The 16,034-nt window shown below is 41.3% G+C and overlaps 1 protein-coding gene across 25 annotated transcripts in view; it reads left to right on the top strand.

The window, feature by feature from the left end:
- BMPR1A (bone morphogenetic protein receptor type 1A) overlaps positions 1–16,034 on the top strand; it is a 168,649-nt gene that overhangs the window by 100,829 nt on the left and 51,786 nt on the right. The gene's annotated exons all lie outside the window — the stretch shown is intronic.

The raw sequence follows: 16,034 nt of genomic DNA, 5'->3' as shown, positions 1-16,034 counted from the left end.
TGCTCACCAATCAGGAAGCCTACCTGAGCTATGGTGTGTGGAGATTTTATATGTAGGTGTAATGGAATAATCGGCCATGTGATTGAACTCAAACCTTCAGTGTTCTCTGCTTTCTTCCTTAGAGGCTTAGCTAGCTCAAACCCCATCCTTCTACACATGGTGGCCTTTCTGGTGAGCAGACCCCATTCTGAGTCATCTTGTTAGCATAATCTCCCCCGTTCTGAGTCAATTGTTAGCATAATCTCAGGAATGATCCATGAGGCTCCTGAGTAACAAAGGCACTCCTACTACCAAGGAAATTCCATGAATTAGAGGTTCTCTCCCAAGAACTAGGGTCAAAGACTGAATGCATTATTTATTATACAATAATGACAAATTGAAATTATCTCAGGAATCCAAGATAAGTGTGTTAATTATCATTGCTGCATAACAGTTTATCCCAAAACTTAATGACATGAAACCCTAATTTATAAGAATTCAGGAGTTGCCTAGTTGGATGTGGTTCTAATTTTTATGTCTCACAAGGTTGCAGTCAGGAAGTCAGCAGGGGATACAGTCATCTGAAAGCCTGACTCAGGGAGAATACACTTCCAAGGTGGCATACTCACATGGCGGTTGGCAGGAGGCCTCAGTTCTTCACCCCATGGGCCTTCCCATAGGCTCGAGTGTCCTCACACTGTGACAGCTGGCTTTCTCCAGATCTGGTGATCCAAAAAAAACAAGGAGAAAGCTGCAGTGCCTTTTAGACCTAGTCATTACTTTTTCCTTTCTTTTTTTTTTAAATATTAAATTGAGATGGGGTCTTGCTATGTTGACCAGGCTGGTCTCAAACTCCTGTTCTCAAGCAGTCCTCCTGCCTATTCCTCCCAAAGTGCTGTTATTACAGGCAGAAGCCTGTAGTTTTTCCTTTATCCTGTTTGTTAGAAGGAAGTCACTCAGTTTAACCCATACTCAAAGGAATTAGTTTCCACCTCTTAAAAAGAAGAATATGAAAGAATTTGTGGACATATTTAAAAACCACCACAGATGGTTTATTCAATAAAGTTCTTAATATGAATTAGTATTAATTTATTAATTCATTTGCACATTGAAGGAGAAAAACTCTGTGCTCATATCACTAGATGAAGCAAAAGTACTTGATGAAATTTAACTCCATGATGAAACCTCTCAGCAAACTAAGAAGGGAACTTCCTTAATGTGATAAAGACTTTCATTAAATTTATAATTAATTTAGGAACAATTGACATACCTAATATTGAGGCTTTCTGTACCTAATATGATTCATCTTTCTATTTGTTAAACTTATTATTTTGTTTTTCAGTATTTTAAAATTGTGCTTATATCAGGATTTACATTTGGAATTACAAAATGATATAATGAAAGATGAAGACTGGAAGTCCTAGCTAGAGCAATTAGGCAAGAGAAGGAAATAAAGGGCATCTAAATTGGAAAGGAGGAAGTCGAATTGCCATGATCATATATGTGGAAAACCCTAAAAACTTCACCATAAAACTTTTAGAACTGATAAATTAATTTAGTAAGGTTGCAGAGTACAAAATCAATATACAAAAATTAGTAGTGTTTCTATACACCAATAATGAACTAGCAGAAAAAGAAATGAGAGTAATCCATTTACAAAAGCTACCAAAAAATGAAATACATTTGACCAAGGAGGTGAAAGATCTCTACAAGGAAAACTGTAAAACACTGATGAAGGAAATTGAAGCGGGCACAAAATATGGAAAGACATCCATATTCAAAGATTTGAAGAATTAATACTGTGAAAATGACCATACTACCAAAAGCAAGCTATAGATTCAATGCAATCCCTATCAGAATGCCAGTGACAGTCTTCACAGAAATAGAAAAAAAATCCTAAAATTAATATAGGACCACAAAGGACTGCAAATGCCAAAGCAGTTCTGAGCCAAAAGGACAAAGCTAGAGACATCACACCACCAGACTTCAAGATATACTGCAAAGCTCTAGTAACCAAAACAGCATGGTACTAGCATAAAACCAGACAATAGACCAATTGAACAGAATAGAGAACCTAGAAATAAATCCACATATTTATAGCCAGCTGGCAAAGGCGCCAAGAACATGCTTTGGGGAAAAGACGGTCTTCAATAAATGGTGCTGGGAAAACTGGATATACATATGCAGAGTGAAACTGTACCCCTGTCTTTCACCATATACAAAAATAAACTCAAAATGGATTAAAGACTTAAATGTAAGACAAAGGCACCAAAGACAAAGTGAATCATCTATTTTCTTTTATTATTATTTTTTGAATTATAGAGATGGGGTCTCACTATGTTGCCCAGGCTGGTCTCAAACTCCTGGGCTCAAGTGATCCTCCTGCCTTGGCCTCTCAAAGTGCTGGGATTACAGGTGTGAGCCACTAGCGCCCAGCTAAATACTGTATTTTCAGCCCATGTTTGCCTGCAATATGAAGAGATTGCTATACTTATTGAAAAGAAGAGACTGGAAGTGGTGGTTCATGCCTGTAATCCCAGCACTTTGGGAGGCTGAGGCAGGTGGATCACCTGAGGTCAGGAGTTTGAGACCAGCCTGGCCAACGCCGTCTCTACTAAAAATATAAAAATTAACCAGGCTTGCTGGCATGCGCCTGTAGTCTCAGCTACTCGGGAGGCTGAGGCAGGAGAATCTCTTGAACCCGGGAGGCGGAGGTTGCAGTGAGCCAAGATTGCACCACTGCACTCCAGCCTGGGCGACAGAGTGAGACTCATCTCAAAAAACAAAAAGAACTTGCATATAAATTGACCCATGCAGTTCTAACCTGTATTGTTCAAAAAAACCAAAACCTCCCTTAGACCTAGAATCCCACTTCTGCAAATCCAACCTACAGGTTTATCAGCCCAAACAACAACAAAAGCATCTCTTCAAGTTTATTTATTGCCGCATTGCTTATACTAAATTATTGGAAATGATCTAAAATGTCCATCAACATGGTTGTGCACTGTGGCATGCACCTGTAGTTGGGACTACTCGGGAGGCTGAAGCACTGCAATCTGATTGCACCTGTGAATAGCACCTGCACTCCAGCCTGGACCAGCATGGCAAGACCCCATCTCTAAGAAGAAAATGTTCATCAACAAGAGAATGGGCAAATATGACCATAAGATATTCATAGGATAAAACACTAGATAACAATGAAAATGAGTTAAGAAGAACTACAAGTATCTATCATGGAAATACTTCACAGTGTTATGTGAACAAAATTAAAGCATTATACATATATCTATAGAAAGTTTAACAATATGTAAGGCAGTGCTATATGTTACTTAACAATCCTTTCTTTGAAATAAAAGGCAAGTTGATGTGTGTTTAAACTAGAAATCCCAGGAAAAAATCAGAGAGGTACCTGGGCTTAAAGAAAGATGCTAAACGGGGCTGGGCACCATGGCTCACACCTGTAATTCCAACAGTTTGGGAGGCCAAAGCTGGTGGATCACCCGAGATCAAGAGTTTGAGACCATCCTGGCCAACATAGTGAAACCCTGTCTCTACCAAAAATACAAAAATTGGCCAAGTGTCGTGGCATATGCCTGTAGTCCCAGCTACTCGGGAGGCTGAGGCACGAGAATTGCTTGAACCTGGGAGGCGGAGGTTGCAGTGACCCGAGATTGTGCCATTGCACTACCGCCTGGCAACAGAGTGAGACTCCATATCAAAAACCAAAACCAAAACCAAAACCAAAAAAAAAAAAAAAAAAAGATGCTAAAAGGAAAGCAGGGACAAGTAAATGTCAAATCCATTTCATACCATAGAACTTCTTTTTTTGTTTTTTTTTTTTTGAGGCGGAGTCTCACTCTGCCGCCCAGGCTGGGGTGCAGTGGCATGATCTCGGCCCACTGCAAGCTCCACCTTCCGGGTTCATGCTATTCTCCTGCCTCAGCCTCCCGAGTAGCTGGGACTACAGGCGCCAGCCACCACGCCCGGCTAATTTTTTGTATTTTTAGTAGAGACAGGGTTTCACCATGTTAGCCAGAATGGTCTCGATCTCCTGACCTTGTGATCCGCCCGCCTCGGCCTCCCAAAGTGCTGGGGTTACAGGCGTGAGCCACCATGCCCAGCCTAGAACTTCTTACAACACCCTAAACCAGTACATTTCAACCTGAAAAGATGTTGTAACGCAGAATAAAGAAAATAAAGTACAGATATTTCATTCCCAAGGCGGGAAACTCTTCTAGGTTCCCAAGTTCTTGAGCTTCACGTGCATACAGCAGGAATCTGTCATCTTGAGGGAGTTCTTTCTTAAACCTATGGGTTTGTAAGATTTTAGTTTTCTATGCTGTCCTTTTTTTGGTCATGCTTGTCAGGGAAGAATTGTTAAAAATCTATTTTAACACCCTCTGCCCTTATTCAAGGCAGTTAGAGACTTAAATTTTACGTACACATACTACCTTTGAACCTTCAGTGTGTTGTTTACTGAAAGATTGCAGTTGAATTTAGATCATGCTTTGAAGTTCCCTTTGTCAGACCACATTGTTTGTACCAAAGAAAGACTGCCTTTTCTTTTTGTCTGTAATTATTTCCATAATTATTTAACTTGGTATAACATGTGGTACTGTAAAAGCATAACCCAAGTCATTGTTTGCCTTAAGCAACATTTTAGACATTTTAGATTTGGGGATGTGGTGTTTACTTATACAAGCCTTTCTTAAGCCCTTTTAATTTATATCTCAAACTTGAGGATATCCATGAAAACAGTGGAAACTTTTTCCTCACCGGATCTTGACACAAGTCAGGCATGGAAGTGAGCAAAAGGAAGTGGTGTGGTTTTTATATCATTTCAGTTGTGTTGAGATAAGGAAATGGGATAGTTTATCCACTGTACTGCTCTTTTGGGAAAATCTGGTTTGTATATAAAAGTAAAAGGAATTGGCATAACGTTTTAATTCCTTCTGGTCTATTCAGTCATTCCCGCAACAAATATTTATTTAGTATCGACTATGTGCCAAGCACTGTTCCAGGTGCTAAAAATATAAAGTGAGTGAAACAGACTAACCCTCCTGGCCTCATGGAGCATATATTCTGGAGCAGGTGGCAGGCAATAAAATACAGAGAAAAATATATCAAATTATATAGCATGACAAATGCTAAAGAGAAAGAAACAGCCAGAAAGGAGAAGAGTGCTAGGCATGGGGATGGGATTACAGTTTTAAATAGGGTGGGCAGGAAGCCTGTAAATAAGAAAGGGATTTTGAGTAAGTGCTTGGAAGGGGCAAGGCAGCAGTCCTGGGGAAGACCATTAAAGGCAGAGGGACCTGCACTTGCCAGGGTCCTGCAGCAGGACTGTGAGTGGCAGGTGCAAGGAACACCTATTAGGCTGGAACGGAAGGAGGGTGGACCACTGGAGACTTTAGCTTTTTGTCTGAGTGAGTTGGAGCACCGTTGGAGGGATCTGAATGGGGTGTGATGTGGTTTAACATGCTTTCTCTTAGGATCACTCTGGCTGCTTTGTTGCAAATCCATAGTGGGCACAGGTGGAAGCAGGAGGCCAGTTAGGAGGCACCTTCAGCAGTCCAGGCAAAGGGGTTAGTGGCTTGGTCCAGAGCGAGCAGTGGAGGTAGTAGGAAGTGTGTGGGTTCTAGATAGATTCTGCAGGTACAACCAGTGGATTTGATGACAGATAGGAAATGGAATGCAAGAAGGAAAGAGGGAGTTGTCAAGAATGACTTGAGATTTTAGGCCTAGTTACATCTGTGTAACGATATTCTAAAAATAAAAAAGATTTTAGATCTGGGACTTTTAAGATTTTAAACCAAATAAAGAGGCTGTTAACGGAGGTGGGAAAGACTTAGGATCTAGCAAATTTGGGAGGGAAGAGGCAAGGAAAGATAAGTAGTGACAAATTGTATAGTTGCTGCTAACATTGTTAAGTCAATTTTTATACTATTTGAGCTGCCTTTTTTTTTTTTTTTCCCTTTGAAACCGTCTTGCTTTGTCGCCCAGGCTGGAATGCAGTGGCACAGTCTCAGCTCACTGCAACCTCCACCTCCCAGGTTCAAGCAATTCTCTTGCCTCAGCCTCAAGTAGCTGGGATTACAGGCACCCACCACCATGCCTGGCTAATTGCTGTATTTTTAGTAGAGATGGGGTTTCACTATGTTGGCCAGGCTGGTCTTGAACTCTCTGCCTCAAGTGATCTGCCTGCCTCAGCCTCCCAAAGTGCTGGGATTACAGACGAGAGCCACTGTGCGGGCCTGAGCTGTCTTAAAAATAGCCCTTATAGCAGCCTGTGTTTTCTTTTCAGATGTTATCAAGTATCTTTTCTGGTAAGACATTTATTTGCCTTTATTCAGAATTGCTAATTTTATGCTAATCTAACCCAGAATACTCAAGTGTGCCTTTCCCTTTAATCCTCATATTAGCTATATTAGCTAGAATATTTTTGGTTGTAACAGAAAAATTGACTCTCTCTGACCTAAAAAATGGAATTTATTGGCTCTTAACTGAAGAGTTCCAAAGTAATTGAGGCTTCAAACAAGGTTGCTTGAGCGGCTCATCGATGTCTCCCGGGATCTGGCTTCTTTCAGTCTCCTGGCTCTGCCTTCTGGTTCTCCTTCTGTGCCCAACATAGCTGCCAGCAGTTTCCGGGACTGTCTTATTCATATTGAGTCTGAGAGAGTGACTTTGTCACTGCAGGGTCAGTCAAAGTCCTGAGACTATTAGACCAGCTTGCCCCTGAACTTTTTGTGGCATGGAAGATAGAATATGCTTAGTGTAGGAGCCTCTACTCCTGAGATCTTAGGGGAAATCTTTGTACCCTGAATTAAAAAAATTTTTAAAATAGTTACATAAGTGGAAATAAATGATTGATTTTTAAGAATTGCTTTTGCATTGTACAAGCACCATGGTTAACACAGCAAAAACAATTCCTTTTTAAAGCAGTCAGGTGGGAAGGGAAAAAAAGTAAAATTGTATTCATACATTAGTTTGATCAAGATAATTTTTCTTCTTAGAGATTTAATATTGTTGCCACTTGACCAGCTGGAACTACAAAGGAACCATTAGATAATAATGAAGTATGATACCCCTTTCAGCACTCCTTCTCACCTTTTTACTTTACATCTCCAGTTCTGCCTCACACAAGGTCTCTTCTTCCTCTGTGGATCCTCTGCCTGCGTGTGTCTACCTGCTAATTAGACAGGCACATGCACACTAGTTTTCCTTATCCCCAAAATTCAGTTTGCAAATGGGACCGAAGAGCTCCCTGTTCCCCTCATGACACCGACACGACAAAAAAAGTTATTCCACTAATTCCCTTGATGGTCGGTTTAGGACTTTCTGCCTCCACTATTGCTCTCGGTACTGGAATAGCAGGCATTTCAACCTCTGTCACGACCTTCCATAGCTTAATGACTTCTCTGCTAGCATCACAGACATATCACAAACTTTATCAGTCCTCCAGGCCCAAGTTGACTCTTCAGCTGCAGTTGTCCTCCAAAACCGCCAAGGCCTTGACTTACTCACTGCTGAAAAAGGAGGACTCTGTATATCTTAAATGAAGAGTGTTGTTTTTACCTAAATCAATCTGGCCTAGTGTATGACAACATAAAAAAACTCAAGGTTAGAGCCCAAAAACTTGCCAACCAAGCAAGTAATTATGCTGAATCCCCTTGGGCACTCTCTAATTGGATGTCCTGGGTCCTCCCAATTCTTAGTCCTTTAATACCCATTTTTCTCCTTCTTTTATTGGGACCTTGTATCTTCCATTTAGTTTCTCAATTCATCCAAAACCATATCCAGGCCATCACCAGTCATTCTGTATGACAAATGTTTCTTCTAACAATCCCACAATATCACCCCTTACCACAAGATCTCCCTTCAGCTTAATCTCTCCCACTCTAGGTTCCCACGCCACCCCTAATCCCGCTTGAAGCAGCCCTGAGAAACATCGCCTATTCTCTCTCTCCATACCACCCCCCAAAAATTTTCGCAGCCCCAACACTTCAACACTTTTATTTTTCCTATTAAAATAAGAAGGCAGGAATGTCAGGCCTCTGAGCCCAAGTCAAGCCATCGCATCCCCTGTGACTTGCATGTATACGCCCAGATGGCCTGACGTAACTGAAGAATCACAAAAGAATGAATATGCTTTGCCCCGCCTTAACTGATGACATTCCACCACAAAAGAAGTGTAAATGGCCGGTCCTTGCCTTAACTGATGATATTCCACTACAAAAGTAGTGAAAATGGTCGGTCCTTGCCTTAAGTGATGACATTACCTTGTGAAAGTCCTCTTCCTGGCTCATCCTGGCTCAAAAAGCTCCCCCACAGAGCACCTTGCGACCCCCACTCTGCCCGCCAGAGAACAACTCCCCTTTGACTGTAATTTTCCTTTATCTACCCAAATCCTATAAAACGGCCCCACCCTTATCTCCCTTCGCTGACTCTCTTTTCTGACTCAGCCCACCTGCACCCAGGTGATTAAAAGGTTTTATTGCTCACACAAAGCCTGTTTGGTGGTCTCTTCACACGATCGCACATGAAACTAGGCAAGAATCAGTGTTTCGCTACAAATTGAGTTGACAAAAAGAAATTACCTTCCCCTGCCCCCACAAAAAAACAACCAGTGTTTCTCAACGAGGAGAGTACTGTTAGCATTTGATTCTTTATTTTGAAGGATTGTCCTTGCACATTGCATTTTCTATCCTGGTGCCTGGTCAAACCATATGTCCTGTCATATCCCAGACATTATTCCAACCAAAAAGTCACCTACATATTTTTAGATCCTCTTAGGAGGGGGTGGTAACCCAGCCACTGCTGATGCCTGAAGGGAGTGCAAAGCTGCGTTTTTGAGGAGCTGGGACTGAGACCCTGAGTAGTAGGCACCACTGGGCCTAAAAGGATTCCATGGGGTTGGTTCTGGGAGTGTGGAAGGAAGCAGAGAGTGTAGATTGCTGCTGCCAATTGAATGCCGGTGGCATTCAGGCAACTGACAGGAACAGCGAACCAAATCGGGAAAAAGAAAGTCCCTTCTCCCCTCTTCCAGCTTTCTCTAGTTCCCCAGTTGGCAGAGCCTCTCTGGGAGCTAGCTGGTGAAGGACATATTGTCAGCAGCATCCCAGCTCCAGCATCAGAAAGCAGAGTCTACGGACAGAAGAGGGAGCTTTTTTTTGGCTGAAAAGCGATAGTGTAGAAAGGGACACAGTATTTTCTGTTTTTTAATCTCATTACTTTCCTGCCAGTGCCTTAACGTGCAGTAACAAGTGGAATTTGGGCTTTGTCAGCAGCAAACCTGCCACTTACTGGTTGTGTTAACTTGGGCAAGTTTCTTTCTTTTTCTTTTTTTCTTTTTTTTTGAAACGGAGTCTCACACTGTCACTTGAGCTGGAGTGCAGTGGCGTGATCTCGGCTCACCGCAATTTCTACCTCCTGGGTTCAAGTGATTCTCCTGCCTCAGCCTCCCGAGTAGCTGGGTTTACAGGCACCTGCCACCACGCCTGGCTAATTTTTTGTATTTTTAGCAGAGACAGGGTTTCACTATGTTGGCCAGGCTGGTCTCGAATGCCTGACCTTGTGAGTCACCATGCCTGGCCAACTCGGGCAAGTTTTCTTAACTTTGCGCTTCATTTTTTTTTTTTTTCAGAGTTATGAAGATGAAAAAAGATCTTACAGGGTTCAATAAAAAATAATTTCTAGTTGCCCATTTAACATATGTGCTCATGGTATACCCGACAAAACGCTGCACTTTGGATTAGAAAACCTGGGTGTTAGTTTGTCGTATATACTAGCTACATGGAATTCAACAAGTTATTTATCTCCCTGAACCTATCTTTTCTCTGTAAGTAGGAATGATTTTACTTACTGTAAGGATCGCAGAGATGGGATAATGCACGTAAAACTAATTTGTAAGTTATAAAAATGACAGTGACGATGGGATGCTAAGCAGGTACCATTAAATACCATCACATACCTGAGTTTCTCTGATTTAATCTGCACAAAAGACCTAGATCATCTGTTTTATGCTAGACTCTGAACTCTTTACCACCACATTAAACTGTTTTTTTCTCTATTCAATTTACCAGTAAAGGTTGAGCATCCCTAATCCAAAAATCTGAAATCTGAAATGCTGTAAAACATGAAGTTTTTGAGTGTCGACATGACGCTCAAAGGAAATGCTCATTAGCTCAAAGGAAATGCTCATTAGGTGTTTTGGATTTCACCGTTTTGGATTTGAATTGCTGAACCAGTAAGTATAGATAGTGCAAATATTACAAATTAAAAAAAAAATCAAAAATCCAAAACACTTCTGGTCCCAAGCATTTCTGATAAGGAGTACTCAACTTGTACCCATTGTATGCCTATGGGGTGACCAAACCCTCTCCCCTTCCAGACAGTTCTGCAATAACTGATTCACTTCGCCTGTTTTCGGTCATTTGTGCGTGTTCTAGAGGAGAAACAGAAGACTAACACCTAGGCCTCTTAAATAGACAGCTGACAGACATTACAAATCTCTTTGAAGTACAGATAGGCCAAAGATTGCTGTATAGTACAATCTAGTTGTAATTGTGAGATTTTTGTTGTTGTTGAATACAGTTAAACAAAAAAGCTTTGGAGAAACTAGGTTAGGGAATTTGTGGTACAAAGTTGAATGATGTTTTGAAAACAGATTATCTATTTGAAAAATGTTTCAGAAACCTGGAAGCATTTCTTCTGCATCTAATATTGAGGTCCTGGTGAAGGGTATAAAACACACAGCATCAACTATATATAGTGCTATACTAGATTGTCTTGATTCTGTGGTCCTGGAAGAGTTTATACTTGTGTTGGGGAAACTATCTTGGCATAGAAGGGAAGTGAAGGTTTTGAGTGGGGCAGGGACGATTGAGCAGAAATACAAAGGTTAAATGTGGGCTTGTTTTGATTGTTAATTAACAATTGAGCACGGGGGAAAGGTAGAGTTGGAAAGTATTTTCAGGGGTGGCAATGAAATTGGTAACTTCAAAGTGGTGGAGACATGACAGTGGAAGTTTTATACAGTGGAATTTCCCCATCCCTGTTTTAGGTCATCACTTAGTTGCATGGTTGGCTCTCTTTGCTCCTGGCCCACGGGCATTATTGTAAAACTTTCTAAAAGACCCTGTTATGAATGTCTTACCCATAGCAAGATCTGACAGTGTGGACGCCAAGGCAGGCATTTCGGTAAGATTTCTGTGTATTACCTCAGATACACTCAGACAACTCTTTAAGCAAGTTATTTTCTTCAGGGTTTATGTTTAGATTTGCGGGATATTGTTTTCTACACTGATGTAAATAACTGCGAGTGGTGTTGCTCCGGTTGTACAAGTGTGTATTCGTCTAAGGATTGATGGGGAGGAGTGTAGACATCGGGAAGGAATGGATGAGTTGCTTGTTAAGGGAAAAGATGATATTCTTATGCTAATCCAGGCCCTGGATAAGGAGCAGAGCAGCCATGCGAACAATGGCCTTGGAGCCAGCAAGTCTGCAGTGAGTCTATTCCTTCTCAGAAAGCTTGTCAGACCCGGCGCCTGGAGCTGCCTGGGGGGAGGGACCCCTGGAAAGGGGAGTTTTCTCCTTGCTATTTTATGGAATTGGCTGCTGGCCAGCTTGTTGGAAATTCCCAAACTTCTCTACTAGAAAGTGAAAATTAACGGTGGGGGGCTTAACGGGAAGAGGAAAGAATGACTTTAGTCTGTGTTTTCAACTGACTTCAGCCTTTTCCTGTTTTTTTTTTTTTTTTTTTAAGTTCCAATTGAACTGTTGGTTCAGTTGTCTTGCTGTTTGAGGAGTTTTAAAATCTTTTACTTAAAAAAGAAATTATTTATATTTGAGTAATTCTGCCTTAATGTTATTTTCCTGAAAAGAAACAGTACCAGTCTGTGTATATAGCAAGGGGAAGTAAATTTATTTAGATGCCCATTTCGTCTAACTATTCAATAGCTTTTAAATGCCAGCATGATTAAAAAATTTTGATTAGGCAGCATGTCAAATATCTGCATCTCCTTATATTCTTCACTTTGCAAGATCAGATATTTTTAATTTAATATAAAAATTCCGATGAATCATTTAGGAATTTAAAAAATATATTTTATCGTTAGATGTTATAATTATATAATTTTAAGAATGATTGTGGCCAGGCGCGGTGGCTCACACCTGTAATCCCAGCACTTTGGGAGGCTGAGGTGGACAGATCGCCTGAGGTCAGGAGTTCAAGACCAGCCTGGCCAACATGGTGAAACCCCGTCTATACTGAAAATAGAAAAATTAGCTGGACGTGGTGGTGCGTACCTGTAGTCCCAGCTACTCCAAGGCTGAAGCAGGAGAATCGCTTGAACCCAGGAGGTGAAGGATGCAATGAGCAGAGGTTGCACCACTGCAGTCCAGCCTGGGCGACAGAGCAATACTCTGTCTCAAAAAAAAAAAAAAAAATGGCTGGACGTGGTGGCTCACCTGTAATCTCAGCACTTGGGGGGGCAGAGGTGGGAGGATCACCTGAGGTTGGGAGTTCGAGACCAGCCTGACCAACATGGAGAAACTCCGTCTCTACTAATAATACAAAAATTAGCTGGGCGTGATGGCGCATGCCTGTAATCCCAGCTACTCGGGACGCTGAGGCGGGAGAATTGCTTGAACCCTGGAGGCGGAGGTTGCGGTGAGCCGAGATGGCGCCATTGCACTGCAGCCTGGGCAACAAGAGTGAAACTCTGTCTCAAAAAAAAAAAGAATTGTTGAAAAATAAGGTTAATATTTTGCTATGTGATTATAGAAACAGTTAATATGAGACAAAGGAGAAGTGCTCAGTTATTAATAATTACATCTATTTGTTGAAATGTTTACTGAGATGTAATATTACTAACTCTTTTGAGTTAGTAATATCCCCATTTTGTGGTGAAGGAAACCGAGACCTGGATAGCTTAAGTAATTCCCCAAAATCACACAGCAAATAAATACTGGAGCTGATTTTTAAAAATTATTTATATTTTATTATTTTGTCAGTGAATACCACATCAATGTATGTGGTGTTAACGCGTTTATTAATGCAGTTTTTAGACGAATGGTGCTCTGGGGCCCTCCCCTCTTTTCACTCTCTTGGAAGGCCGTCTGCAGAGTCATAGCTGAATATTACTGTTCTTTTAGCATAACCGATTTGTATGCTCAGCCCCAAATGTGTCCTTTAAGTTTCAGAACCTAATGCCCATTAGACATTCCCTTTGGGTAATCTCAGATCTCTAAATTTGAACCTTTGATCTCTTCACTCCTGTCAAAATCACTCATTCCCATTTCAGTAACTGTTCATGCCACAGATGTGGGAATCTTCTGTGACGCCTCACTTTCCCTTACCCTACATTTAATCCATTGCTAAGTACCACTGAGTTTTTTTTTTTTTTTTTTTTTTTTTGAGACAAGGTCTCGCTCTGTTGCCCAGGCTGGAGTGCAGTGGCATAATCAAAGTTCACTGCAGCCTTGAACTCCTGGGCTGAAGAGATCCTCCCACCTCAGCCTCCCTAGTGTCTGGGACTACAGGTACGCACCACCATGCCCAGCTAATTTTTTTAAAGTTTTTTGTACAGATGAGGTCTTGCAGTGTTTCCCAGGCTGGTGTTAACTCCAGACCTCAAGTGATTCTCCCCCCTCAGCCTTCCAAAGTGCTGAGATTACAGGTGTGAGCCACATACCCAGCCAAAAATTATTTTTGAAGTATAGCATGAGTCCATCAACTATACCACTGCCACCCTATTCTTTTTTTTTTTAATTCACCCATCTGCACACGGATTCTGCCCTAATCTTAACCACCATTGTCATTCTCCTAAATTTCCACAATATTCTGCTTACTCATCTGTTTGCTTTTGCCGTTATCCCCTCCAGTCCATTACATAGAAGTCAGATGATGCCCACTTAGGCTTAAATGCCAAGTCCTTCATATGCCCTTGCCTGATCTGGTCTTTGTCTTCTCTGCCTCTTCACCCTCATCTCCCACCACACTCTCTCTTATTCTCGACATTTCAGACATTGTTCTCTCTTTGCTTTTCTCTCCCTCAAGATCTTTGCCCACGGTGTTCCCTGTGCTTAGAACTTCCCGTCTTTCTTTGCCTGGCTGACTCTATTTTTCAGATCTCAACTTAAAGGTCACTTCTCAGCATTGCTTCCCTTTCCGCTCCATCTAGATTAGAGGGGGGTCACTGCCCCTATTCCTTCAGGACCTGGCACTTTTCTTCCTTTGCACTTACCATGAGTTACGATTGTGTATCATTTGTGTTTTCTTGTTTGGTGTCTTGAGTATCTTAATTGTTTTGTTTAATGACTCTGAACTCCATGAAGGCTGGGCCTGTTTGGCTCTGAACAGTGTATTCTTGGTATCTAATACAGAATCATGCATAGCACAGACACTTAATAAACATTTAGGGAATAAATAATTCAATGGCAAGAACACTGTTTCCATAGGACTCCAGCACTGGAAGGGATAACATAGATTATTCAGTCTAGGGCCAGGTGGTGGTGGCTCACGCCTGTAATCCGAACACTTTGGGAGGTTTAGGCGGTTGGATTGCTTGAGTCCAGGAGTTCGAGATCAGCCTGGGCAACATGGCAAACCCCATCTCAACTGAAAATACAAAATAGCCAGGCTTGGTGACACATGCTTGTGGTCCCAGCTACTCAGGAGGCTGAGGTGGGAGGATTGCCTGGAGCCCAGGAGGCAGTGAGCTGAGGTTGTACCACTACACTTCAGCCTGGGCAACAGAGTGAGACTCTGCCTCCAAAAAAAAAAAAAATTTAGTCCAGTCTCCCTTTCTATCATGTTGGTCATGTCTTTGACAAAGATGCACTCAAACTTTATTCCTTATGTACTCTGTGAGCAAAGTCCCTCGGTTCTTTTGGTTGTATCTCAAGTGGAGTGGTTGCTATGTCCTTTGCATTCCTGTCATTCTTCTCTCAAGTGCTTAGGAGTCCTGGCCAGGTGGATTAAAGTAAGATGGTTGTCCTGTTTGATTACAGCAGCGTTTCCCTTCATTCTCAGACTGCATGCATGTCTTAGCAGTCGTCATCAGTACCAATATGTATTGAGCTCGTAGTCAGGGAAGATTTGATGGCTGTTCTCCATACAAGTTATCATAGCTTTTTTTGTCTATAAAAATTTCTTGCAGATTGAATTGTTATGGATAGCACCTGTTAGTGACTTCCTTTGCCAGATTGGCAAGTGTGTTGTAAACATGGATGAGAGGAGGAAACTTCTATTTAGCACCTACTATGTACCAGGCTCTCCTAAATAGTTTAAAATGTGTATTTACATTATATAATATATATAAAATCAGGCAGAGAAGTATAGGATAGTTGTTAACATGTAGAATCTGGAATCAGACCTCCTTGATTTTAATTATGACTCTACCACTTACCTGTTGTGTGATCTTTGATAAGTTCCTTAAAGTCTACTTGCCTGTTTCTTCATCTGTAAAATTAAAATAATAATTTAACCTTTAAATAAGTTGGTTGATGGTTTGATAACTTAATATATGCAAAGCATTTATGACAGTACTGGCACATAGAGGTTAATGTGTGTTAGCTATTATTTTATATGAGTTCCTTAAGTTTAAAAATATTTAAATTTATTTAATTTTTTTATTTTAAAAATTGTTTTAAATATGTGTTTGCTGTTATCTCATTTGGTTCTCAAAATAACTGTCAGTTAATAAATATCATTCCAGATTTGTTTGTTTGTTAAGATGGGGTCTTGCTGTGTTGCCAAGGCTGGAGTGCAGTGGCTCTTAACTGTTGTGATCACAGTGCATTGTAGGCTGGAATTTCTGCGCTCAAGTGATCCTGTTTGAGCCCAGGGTTACAGCTGGGATTACAGGCGGTCGCCACAACAGTTGACCTCATTCCGGTTTTAAAGATGAGGAAACTAATTCAGAGAGGTTAAGTTGAAGGCAGATCCAGAATTTGAACTTCTGCCAGGGTAGCAGGGTCGTGGATGTTTTTGCGGAAGGAATCACACACACTCCTTTCCTCTGAAAGAGAAAGCACTTAGAGTCTTGCGGCCA

The sequence above is a fragment of the Pongo abelii genome, chromosome 8 (assembly GCF_028885655.2).
Source record: "Pongo abelii isolate AG06213 chromosome 8, NHGRI_mPonAbe1-v2.0_pri, whole genome shotgun sequence".
Classification (NCBI taxonomy): Eukaryota; Metazoa; Chordata; class Mammalia; order Primates; family Hominidae; genus Pongo; species Pongo abelii.
This window is presented reverse-complemented; position numbering and strand designations above follow the sequence as displayed.